The following is a 12,148-nucleotide window of genomic DNA, read 5'->3' as shown; positions in this document are numbered from 1 at the left end:
CTCACTAATTAAACGCTGTTTCCCCGATTACAGGGAAATCTGGTTCCCAACAGGACGATATTTACCTTGAAATCGGGTACATTTAGCTTTTCAGCTCGTTTTTTTTCCTTTCTGCACTTTGTTTTGTTATCCTTCAAGTTGTGCATTTATGTCAGTAGATTTGGAAAGACAGAGACCAGCAAATTTGAGAATTCAAAAGTGAAAACACTGGGGCGCCTGTCAGCATCCACAATCTGCTCATGGGATAAGGCTAGATACTTGTAGAGTCAGCGCCTGCGTACGCAACCTAAAGCACTTCCAAGTAACTAATCAAAAGCATCCCGGTTGCTTCTCATTTAACCCCTTCAATGAGAAGTTTGGAATTGAAAAACAAATCCTGGTTGTGTGTTTTTAAAAATAAGAATTTACTTACCGATAATTCTATTTCTCGGAGTCCGTAGTGGATGCTGGGGTTCCTGAAAGGACCATGGGGAATAGCGGCTCCGCAGGAGACTGGGCACAAAGTAAAAGCTTTAGGACTAGCTGGTGTGCACTGGCTCCTCCCCCTATGACCCTCCTCCAAGCCTCAGTTAGGATACTGTGCCCGGACGAGCGTACACAATAAGGAAGGATTTATGAATCCCGGGTAAGACTCATACCAGCCACACCAATCACACCGTACAACCTGTGATCTAAACCCAGTTAACAGTATGATAACAGAGGAGCCTCTGAAAGATGGCTCCCTACAACAATAACCCGATTTAGGTAACAATAACTATGTACAATTATTGCAGATAATCCGCACTTGGGATGGGCGCCCAGCATCCACTACGGACTCCGAGAAATAGAATTATCGGTAAGTAAATTCTTATTTTCTCTATCGTCCTAGTGGATGCTGGGGTTCCTGAAAGGACCATGGGGATTATACCAAAGCTCCCAAACGGGCGGGAGAGTGCGGATGACTCTGCAGCACCGAATGAGAGAACTCCAGGTCCTCCTTAGCCAGGGTATCAAATTTGTAGAATTTTACAAACGTGTTCTCCCCCGACCACGTAGCCGCTCGGCAGAGTTGTAATGCCGAGACCCCTCGGGCAGCCGCCCAAGAAGAACCCACCTTCCTTGTGGAGTGGGCATTTACCGATTTTGGCTGTGGCAGGCCTGCCACAGAATGTGCAAGCTGAATCGTACTACAAATTCAGCGCGCAATAGTCTGCTTAGACGCAGGAGCGCCCAACTTGTTGGGAGCATATAGTATAAACAGTGAGTCAGATTTCCTGACTCCAGCTGTCCTTGAAATGTATATTTTTAAAGCTCTGACAACGTCCAACAACTTGGAGTCCTCCAAGTCGCTTGTAGCCGCAGGCACTACAATAGGCTGGTTCAGATGAAATGCTGACACCACCTTAGGGAGAAAATGCGGACGAGTCCGCAGTTCTGCCCTGTCCGAATGGAAAATCAGATATGGGCTTTTGTAAGATAAAGCTGCCAGTTCTGACACTCTCCTGGCCGAAGCCAGGGCTAGTAGCATGGTCACTTTCCATGTGAGATATTTCTTCTGGAAGAAAATCGACAGGGCCGAAATTTGAACCTTAATAGATCCCAATTTGAGACCCATAGACAATCCTGATTGCAGGAAATGTAGGAATCGACCCAGTTGAAATTCCTCCGTCGGAGCACGCCGATCCTCGCACCACGCAACATATTTTCGCCAAATGCGGTGATAATGTTGCGCGGTTACTTCCTTCCTTGCTTTAATCAAGGTAGGAATGACTTCTTCCGGAATGCCTTTTCCCTTTAGGATCCGGCGTTCAACCGCCATGCCGTCAAACGCAGCCGCGGTAAGTCTTGAAACAGACAGGGACCCTGCTGAAGCAGGTCCCTTCTCAGAGGTAGAGGCCACGGATCCTCCGTGATCATCTCTTGAAGTTCCGGGTACCAAGTCCTTCTTGGCCAATCCGGAGCCACTAGTATCGTTCTTACGCCTCTTTGCCGTATAATTCTCAATACTTTTGGTATGAGAGGCAGAGGAGGAAACACATACACCGACTGGTACACCCAAGGCGTTACCAGCGCGTCCACAGCTATTGCCTGCGGATCTCTTGACCTGGCGCAATACCTGTCCAGTTTTTTGTTGAGGCGAGACGCCATCATGTCCACCATTGGTCTTTCCCAACGGGTTACAAGCATGTGGAAAACTTCTGGTTGAAGTCCCCACTCTCCCGGGTGAAGGTCGTGTCTGCTGAGGAAGTCTGCTTCCCAGTTGTCCACTCCCGGGATGAACACTGCTGACAGTGCTATCACATGATTCTCCGCCCAGCGAAGAATCCTTGCAGCTTCTGCCATTGCACTCCTGCTTCTTGTGCCGCCCTGTCTGTTTACATGGGCGACTGCCGTGATGTTGTCCGACTGGATCAACACCGGTTTTCCTTGAAGCAGAGGTTCTGCCTGGCTTAGAGCATTGTAGATTGCTCTTAGTTCCAGAATGTTTATGTGAAGAGACGTTTCCAGGCTCGACCACACGCCCTGGAAGTTTCTTCCTTGTGTGACTGCTCCCCAGCCTCTCAGGCTGGCGTCCGTGGTCACCAGGATCCAATCCTGTATGCCGAATCTGCGGCCCTCCAATAGATGAGCACTCTGCTACCACCACAGAAGAGATACCCTTGTCCTTGGAGACAGGGTTATCCGCTGGTGCATCTGAAGATGCGACCCTGACCATTTGTCCAGCAGATCCCTCTGGAAAACTCTTGCGTGGAATCTGCCGAATGGAATTGCTTCGTAAGAAGCCACCATTTTTCCCAGGACTCTTGTGCATTGATGTACAGACACCTTTCCTGGTTTTAGGAGGTTCCTGACAAGTTCGGATAACTCCTTGGCTTTTTCCTCCGGGAGAAAAACCTTTTTCTGAACCGTGTCCAGAATCATCCCCAAGAACAGCAGACGTGTTGTCGGAATTAACTGGGATTTTGGAATATTCAGAATCCACCCGTGCTGCTTTAGCACTTCTGAGACAGTGCTAGTCCCATCTCTAGCTGTTCTCTGGACCTTGCCCTTATTAGGAGATCGTCCAAGTATGGGATAATTAATACGCCTTTTCTTCGAAGAAGAATCATCATCTCGGCCATTACCTTGGTAAAGACCCGAGGTGCCGTGGACAATCCAAACGGCAGCGTCTGAAACTGATAGTGACAGTTCTGTACGACGAACCTGAGGTACCCCTGGTGTGAGGGGTAAATTGGAACGTGGAGATACGCATCCTTGATGTCCAAGGATACCATAAAGTCCCCTTCTTCCAGGTTCGCTATCACCGCTCTGAGTGACTCCATCTTGAACTTGAACTTTTTTATGTACAGGTTCAAGGATTTCAGATTTAGAATAGGTCTTACCGAGCCATCCGGCTTCGGTACCACAAATAGAGTGGAATAATACCCCTTTCCTTGTTGTAAAAGGGGTACCTTGACTATCACCTGCTGAGAGTACAGCTTGTGAATGGCTTCCAAGACCGTCACCCTGTCGGAGGGGGACGTTGGTAAAGCAGACTTCAGGAAACGGCGAGGTGGAGACGTCTCTAGTTCCAACCTGTAACCCTGAGATATTATCTGCAGGATCCAGGGATCCACCTGCGAGTGAGCCCACTGCGCGCTGAAATTCTTGAGACGACCCCCCACCGCCCCCGAGTCCGCTTGAGAAGCCCCAGCGTCATGCTGAGGCTTTTGTAGAAGCGGGGGAGGGCTTCTGTTCCTGGGAAGGAGCTGCCTGTTGCAGTCTCTTCCCCTTTCCTCTGCCTCGTGGCAGATATGAATATCCCTTTGCTCTCTTGTTTTTAAAGGAACGAAAGGGCTGCGGCTGAAAAGTCGGTGTCTTTTTCTGTTGGGGAGTGACTTGAGGTAAAAAGGTGGATTTCCCGGCTGTAGCCGTGGCCACCAAATCCGATAGACCAACACCAAATAACTCCTCCCCTTTATACGGCAAAACTTCCATATGCCGTTTTGAGTCCGCATCACCTGACCACTGTCTCGTCCATAAACTTCTTCTGGCCGAAATGGACATAGCACTTACCCGTGATGCCAGTGTGCAAATATCCCTCTGTGCATCACGCATATAAAGAAACGCATCCTTTATTTGCTCTAAAGACAGTAAAACATTGTCCCTATCCAGGGTATCAATATTTTCAATCAGGGACTCTGACCAAGCTACCCCAGCACTGCACATCCAGGCTGTCGCTATAGCTGGTCGTAGTATAACACCTGTATGTGTGTATATACTTTTTTGGATATTTTCCATCCTCCTATCTGCTGGATCTTTAAGTGCGGCCGTCTCAGGAGAGGGTAACGCCACTTGTTTTGATAAGCGTGTGAGCGCCTTGTCCACCCTAGGAGGTGTTTCCCAGCGCGCCCTAACCTCTGGCGGGAAAGGGTATAAAGCCAATAACTTCTTTGAAATTAGCAGTTTTTTTATCGGGGGCAACCCACGCTTCATCACACACCTCATTTAATTCATCTGATTCAGGAAAAACTATAGGTAGTTTTTTCACACCCCACATAATACCCTGTTTTGTGGTACCTGTAGTATCAGCAAAATGTAACGCCTCCTTCATTGCCAAAATCATATAACGTGTGGCCCTACTGGAAAATACGGTTGATTCGTCACCGTCGCCACTGGAATCAGTGCCTGTGTCTGGGTCCGTGTCGACCGACTGAGGTAACGGGCGTTTTACAGCCCCTGACGGTGTTTGAGGCGCCTGGACAGGTGCTGATTGATTGTCCGGCCGTCTCATGTCGTCAAACGACTGCTTTAGCGTGTTGACACTATCCCGTAATTCCATAAATAAAGCCATCCATTCTGGTGTCGACTCCCTAGGGGGTGACATCCCCATATTTGGCAATTGCTCCGCCTCCACACCAATATCGTCCTCATACATGTCGACACACACGTACCGACACACAGCAGACACACAGGGAATGCTCTTAAAGAAGACAGGACCCCACTAGCCCTTTGGGGAGACAGAGGGAGAGTTTGCCAGCACACACCAAAAGCGCTATATATGACAGGGATAGCCTTATAATAAGTGCTCCCTATATAGCTGCTTTAATATATATAATTTTGCCACAATTTTGCCCCCCTCTCTTGTTTTACCCTGTTTCTGTAGTGCAGTGCAGGGGAGAGCCTGGGAGCCTTCCTGACCAGCGGAGCTGTGTGAGGAAAATGGCGCTGTGTGCTGAGGAGATAGGCCCCGCCCCTTTTTCGGCGGGCTCGTCTCCCGCTCTTTAACGGATTCTGGCAGGGGTTAAATATCTCCATATAGCCCCCAGAGGCTATATGCGAGGTATTTTATGCCAAAAAATAGGTTTACATTGCTTCCCAGGGCGCCCCCCCCCAGCGCCCTGCACCCTCAGTGACTGCCGTGTGAAGTGTGCTGAGAGCAATGGCGCACAGCTGCAGTGCTGTGCGCTACCTTAAGAAGACTGAGGAGTCTTCTGCCGCCGATTCTGGACCTTCTTCTCTTTTCAGCATCTGCAAGGGGGCCGGCGGCGAGGCTCCGGTGACCATCCAGGCTGTACCTGTGATCGTCCCTCTGGAGCTAATGTCCAGTAGCCAAAGAAGCCAATCCATCCTGCACGCAGGTGAGTTCACTTCTTCTCCCCTAAGTCCCTCGTTGCAGTGATCCTGTTGCCAGCAGGACTCACTGTAAAAATAAGATTTTACTTACCGATAAATCTATTTCTCGGAGTCCGTAGTGGATGCTGGGGTTCCTGAAAGGACCATGGGGAATAGCGGCTCCGCAGGAGACAGGGCACAAAAAGTAAAGCTTTTTCCGATCAGGTGGTGTGCACTGGCTCCTCCCCCTATGACCCTCCTCCAGACTCCAGTTAGGTACTGTGCCCGGACGAGCGTACACAATAAGGGAGGATTTTGAATCCCGGGTAAGACTCATACCAGCCACACCAATCACACCGTACAACTTGTGATCTAAACCCAGTTAACAGTATGATAACAGCGGAGCCTCTGAAAGATGGCTTCCTTCAACAATAACCCGAATTAGTTAACAATAACTATGTACAATTTATGCAGATAATCCGCACTTGGGATGGGCGCCCAGCATCCACTACGGACTCCGAGAAATAGATTTATCGGTAAGTAAATTCTTATTTTCTCTATCGTCCTAGTGGATGCTGGGGTTCCTGAAAGGACCATGGGGATTATACCAAAGCTCCCAAACGGGCGGGAGAGTGCGGATGACTCTGCAGCACCGAATGAGAGAACTCCAGGTCCTCCTTAGCCAGAGTATCAAATTTGTAAAATTTTACAAACGTGTTCTCCCCTGACCACGTAGCTGCTCGGCAAAGTTGTAATGCCGAGACCCCTCGGGCAGCCGCCCAAGATGAGCCCACCTTCCTTGTGGAGTGGGCCTTTACAGATTTAGGCTGTGGCAGGCCTGCCACAGAATGTGCAAGTTGGATTGTGCTACAGATCCAACGAGCAATCGTCTGCTTAGACGCAGGAGCACCCATCTTGTTGGGTGCATACAATATAAACAACGAGTCAGATTTTCTGACTCCAGCTGTCCTTGCAATATATATTTTTAATGCTCTGACAACGTCCAGTAACTTGGAGTCCTCCAAGTCACTTGTAGCCGCAGGCACTACAATAGGCTGGTTCAGATGAAATGCTGACACCACCTTAGGGAGAAAATGCGGACGAGTCCGCAGTTCTGCCCTGTCCGAATGGAAAATCAGATATGGGCTTTTGTAAGATAAAGCTGCCAATTCTGACACTCTCCTGGCAGAAGCCAGGGCTAGAAGCATGGTCACTTTCCATGTGAGATATTTCAAATCCACCTTTTTTAGTGGTTCAAACCAATGAGATTTTAGGAAGTCCAAAACCACATTGAGATCCCACGGTGCCACTGGAGGCACCACAGGAGGCTGTATATGCAGCACTCCCTTAACAAAAGTCTGGACTTCAGGGACTGAAGCCAATTCTTTTTGAAAGAAAATCGACAGGGCCGAAATTTGAACCTTAATAGATCCCAATTTGAGACCCATAGACAATCCTGATTGCAGGAAATGTAGGAATCGACCCAGTTGAAATTCCTCCGTCGGAGCACTCCGATCTTCGCACCACGCAACATATTTTCGCCAAATTCGGTGATAATGTTGCACGGTTACTTCCTTCCTTGCTTTAATCAAAGTAGGAATGACTTCTTCCGGCATGCCTTTTTCCTTTAGGATCCAGCGTTCAACCGCCATGCCGTCAAACGCAGCCGCGGTAAGTCTTGAAACAGACAGGGACCCTGCTGAAGCAAGTCCCTCCTTAGAGGTAGAGGCCACGGATCTTCCGTGATCATCTCTTGAAGTTCCGGGTACCAAGTCCTTCTTGGCCAATCCGGAACCACTAGTATCGTTCTTACGCCTCTTTGCCGTATAATTCTCAATACTTTTGGTATGAGAGGCAGAGGAGGAAACACATACACCGACTGGTACACCCAAGGCGTTACCAGCGCGTCCACAGCTATTGCCTGCGGATCTCTTGACCTGGCGCAATACCTGTCCAGTTTTTTGTTGAGGCGAGACGCCATCATGTCCACCATTGGTCTTTCCCAACGGGTTACCAGCATGTGGAAGACTTCTGGATGAAGTCCCCACTCTCCCGGGTGAAGATCGTGTCTGCTGAGGAAGTCTGCTTCCCAGTTGTCCACTCCCGGGATGAACACTGCTGACAGTGCTATCACACGATTCTCTGCCCAGCGAAGAATCCTTGCAGCTTCTGCCATTGCACTCCTGCTTCTTGTGCCGCCCTGTCTGTTCACATGGGCGACTGCCGTGATGTTGTCCGACTGGATCAACACCGGTTTTCCCTGAAGCAGAGGTTCTGCCTGGCTTAGAGCATTGTATATTGCTCTTAGTTCCAGAATGTTTATGTGAAGAGACGTTTCCAGGCTCGTCCATACTCCCTGGAAGTTTCTTCCTTGTGTGACTGCTCCCCAGCCTCTCAGGCTGGCGTCCGTGGTCACCAGGATCCAATCCTGTATGCCGAATCTGCGGCCCTCCAATAGATGAGCACTCTGCAACCACCACAGAAGAGACACCCTTGTCCTTGGAGACAGGGTTATCCGCAGGTGCATCTGAAGATGCGACCCTGACCATTTGTCCAACAGATCCCTTTGGAAAATTCTTGCGTGGAATCTGCCGAATGGAATTGCTTCGTAAGAAGCCACCATTTTTCCCAGGACTCTTGTGCATTGAAGTACAGACACCTTTCCTGGTTTTAGGAGGTTCCTGACAAGCTCGGATAACTCCTTGGCTTTTTCCTCCGGGAGAAAAACCTTTTTCTGAACCGTGTCCAGAATCATCCCTAGGAACAGCAGACGAGTTGTCGGCATTAACTGGGATTTTGGAATATTCAGAATCCACCCGTGCTGTTTTAGCACTTCTTGAGACAGTGCTAATCCCATCTCTAGCTGTTCTCTGGACCTCGCCCTTATTAGGAGATCGTCCAAGTATGGGATAATTAATACGCCTTTTCTTCGAAGAAGAATCATCATCTCAGCCATTACCTTTGTAAAGATCCGAGGTGCCGTGGACAATCCGAACGGCAGCGTCTGAAACTGATAGTGACAGTTTTGTACAACGAACCTGAGGTACCCCTGGTGTGAGGGGTAAATTGGAACGTGGAGATACGCATCCTTGATGTCCAAGGATACCATAAAGTCCCCCTCTTCCAGGTTCGCTATCACTGCTCTGAGTGACTCCATTTTGAACTTGAACTTCTTTATGTACAGGTTCAAGGACTTCAGATTTAGAATAGGTCTTACCGAGCCATCCGGCTTCGGTACCACAAAAAGAGTGGAATAATACCCCTTCCCTTGTTGCAGAAGAGGGACCTTGACTATCACCTGCTGAGAGTACAGCTTGTGAATGGCTTCCAAAACCGTCTCCCTTTCGGAGGGGGACGTTGGTAAAGCAGACTTCAGGAAACGGCGAGGTGGATCTGTCTCTAATTCCAACCTGTATCCCTGAGATATTATCTGCAGGATCCAGGGATCTACTTGCGAGTGAGCCCACTGCGCGCTGTAATTTTTGAGACGACCCCCCACCGTCCCCGAGTCTGCTTGAGAAGCCCCAGCGTCATGCTGAGGCTTTTGTAGAAGCCGGGGAGGGCTTCTGATCCTGGGAAGGAGCTGCGTGTTGCTGTCTCTTCCCTCGACCTTTGCCTCGTGGCAGATATGAATAGCCCTTTGCTCTCTTATTTTTAAAGGAACGAAAGGGCTGCGGTTGAAAAGTCGGTGCCTTTTTCTGTTGGGGAGTGACTTGAGGTAGAAAGGTGGATTTCCCGGCTGTAGCCGTGGCCACCAAATCTGATAGACCGACTCCAAATAACTCCTCCCCTTTATACGGCAAAACTTCCATATGCCGTTTTGAATCCGCATCGCCTGTCCACTGTCGCGTCCATAAAGCTCTTCTGGCCGAAATGGACATAGCACTTACCCGTGATGCCAGTGTGCATATATCCCTCTGTGCATCACGCATATAAAGAAATGCATCCTTTATTTGTTCTAACGACAGTAAAATATTGTCCCTGTCCAGGGTATCAATATTTTCAATCAGGGACTCTGACCAAACTACCCCCGCACTGCCCATCCAGGCAGTCGCTACAGCTGGTCGTAGTATAACACCTGCATGTGTGTATATACTTTTTTGGATATTTTCCATCCTCCTATCTGATGGATCTTTAAGTGCGGCCGTCTCAGGAGAGGGTAACGCCACTTGTTTAGATAAGCGTGTTAGCGCCTTGTCCACCCTAGGAGGTGTTTCCCAGCGCTCCCTAACCTCTGGCGGGAAAGGGTATAATGCCAATAATTTCTTTGAAATTATCAGCTTTTTATCAGGGGCAACCCACGCTTCATTACACACGTCATTTAGTTCTTCTGATTCAGGAAAAACTATAGGTAGTTTTTTTATACCCCACATAATACCCTGTTTAGTGGTACCTGTAGTATCAGCTAAATGTAACGCCTCCTTCATTGCCAAAATCATATAACGTGTGGCCCTACTGGAAAATACGGTTGCTTCGTCACCGTCACCACTGGAGTCATCGCCTGTGTCTGGGTCTGTGTCGACCGACTGAGGCAAAGGGCGTTTCACAGCCCCTGACGGTGTTTGAGTCGCCTGGACAGGCACTAATTGATTGTCCGGCCGTCTCATGTCGTCAAACGACTGCTTTAGCGTGTTGACACTATCCCGTAGTTCCATAAATAAAGGCATCCATTCTGGTGTCGACTCCCTAGGGGGTGACATCCTCATATTTGGCAATTGCTCCGCCTCCACACCAATATCGTCCTCATACATGTCGACACACACGTACCGACACACAGCAGACACACCGGGAATGCTCCTAACGAAGACAGGACCCACTAGCCCTTTGGGGAGACAGAGGGAGAGTTTGCCAGCACACACCAAAAGCGCTATATATATATCAGGGATAGCCTTATAATAAGTGCTCCCTTATAGCTGCTTTGTTATATCAAAATATCGCCATAAATGTGCCCCCCCCTCTCTGTTTTACCCTGTTTCTGTAGTGCAGTGCAGGGGAGAGACTTGGGAGCCGTCCTGACCAGCGGAGCTGTGAGAGGAAATGGCGCCGTGTGCTGAGGAGATAGGCCCCGCCCCTTTTCCGGCGGGCTCGTCTCCCGCTATTTAGAAAAATTAGGCAGGGGTTAAATATCTCCATATAGCCTCTAGGGCTATATGTGAGGTATTTTTAGCCTTTATAGGTACTCATTTTGCCTCCCAGGGCGCCCCCCTCCCAGCGCCCTGCACCCTCAGTGACTGCCGTGTGAAGTGTGCTGAGAGGAAAATGGCGCACAGCTGCAGTGCTGTGCGCTACCTTTAGAAGACTGCAGGAGTCTTCAGCCGCCGATTCTGGACCTCTTCTGATTTCAGCATCTGCAAGGGGGCCGGCGGTGTGGCTCCGGTGACCATCCAGGCTGTACCTGTGATCGTCCCTCTGGAGCTTGATGTCCAGTAGCCAAGAAACCAATCCATCCTGCACGCAGGTGAGTTGATTCCTTCTCCCCTCAGTCCCTCGCTGCAGTGATCCTGTTGCCAGCAGGAATCACTGTAAAATAAAAAACCTAGCTAAACTTTTTCTAAGCAGCTCTTTAGGAGAGCCACCTAGATTGCACCCTTCTCGGCCGGGCACAAAAATCTAACTGGAGTCTGGAGGAGGGTCATAGGGGGAGGAGCCAGTGCACACCACCTGATCGGAAAAAGCTTTACTTTTTGTGCCCTGTCTCCTGCGGAGCCGCTATTCCCCATGGTCCTTTCAGGAACCCCAGCATCCACTAGGACGATAGAGAAATAAAAAACCTAAGCTAAACTTTTCTAAGCAGCTCTTTAGGAGAGCCACCTAGATTGCACCCTTCTCGGACGGGCACAAAAACCTAACTGAGGCTTGGAGGAGGGTCATAGGGGGAGGAGCCAGTACACACCACCTGATCATAAAGATTTACTTTTTGTGCCCTGTCTCCTGCGGAGCCGCTATTCCCCATGGTCCTTTCAGGAACCCCAGCATCCACTAGGACGATAGAGAAATTACAGTGGGAGAGGAGGGGTGGTCTTCAGGTTGCCGAATGTCTGGATCCCGGCGCACAGTATACCGGCGCCGGAATCCCGACACCCGGCATACCGACAGATATTCTCCCTTGTGGGGGTCCACGACCCCCCTGGAGGGAGAATGAACACCGTGGTGCGCATAGCATGCCACCAGCGTGGCGAGCCCGCAAGGGGCTCATTTGCACTCGCCATGCTGTCGGTATGCCGGCGGTCGGGCTCCCAGCGCCGGTATGCTGGTCGCCGGGAGCCTGGCCGCCGGCATACCATACTACACCCGGAGAGGAATTTGGGGACGGTACAGTGGGAGAGACTGATGGGGAAGGGCAAGATAATCGCCTGACGATCGCCCACGGGTATTGCCAGCCCTAGCGTTGATTCCCAGCCGCCAATCAGCATAAGCATTTTACTGCTAAGCCCGCCCCCCTGTCAATAGGAGTCCGGGGGGGGGCTAAACTCCATAACGGAGTATACCAATTCCCAGGTGTTGTGCACGCTGCACGGCTGTCCCTTGGATATCAGTAGTATGCCTGGAAATCTCTGCCGAGGTTGCCAGCGCC

The 12,148-nt window shown here is 50.0% G+C and overlaps 1 protein-coding gene across 1 annotated transcript in view; it reads right to left on the bottom strand.

The window, feature by feature from the left end:
• HSD17B10 (hydroxysteroid 17-beta dehydrogenase 10) overlaps positions 1-12,148 on the bottom strand; it is a 118,216-nt gene that overhangs the window by 50,495 nt on the left and 55,573 nt on the right. The window lies entirely within an intron of this gene.

The sequence above is a fragment of the Pseudophryne corroboree genome, chromosome 8 (assembly GCF_028390025.1).
Source record: "Pseudophryne corroboree isolate aPseCor3 chromosome 8, aPseCor3.hap2, whole genome shotgun sequence".
Taxonomy (NCBI): domain Eukaryota; kingdom Metazoa; phylum Chordata; class Amphibia; order Anura; family Myobatrachidae; genus Pseudophryne; species Pseudophryne corroboree.
The sequence above is the reverse complement of the archived record's forward strand: the minus strand, read 5'-3'. Positions and strand labels throughout refer to the sequence as shown.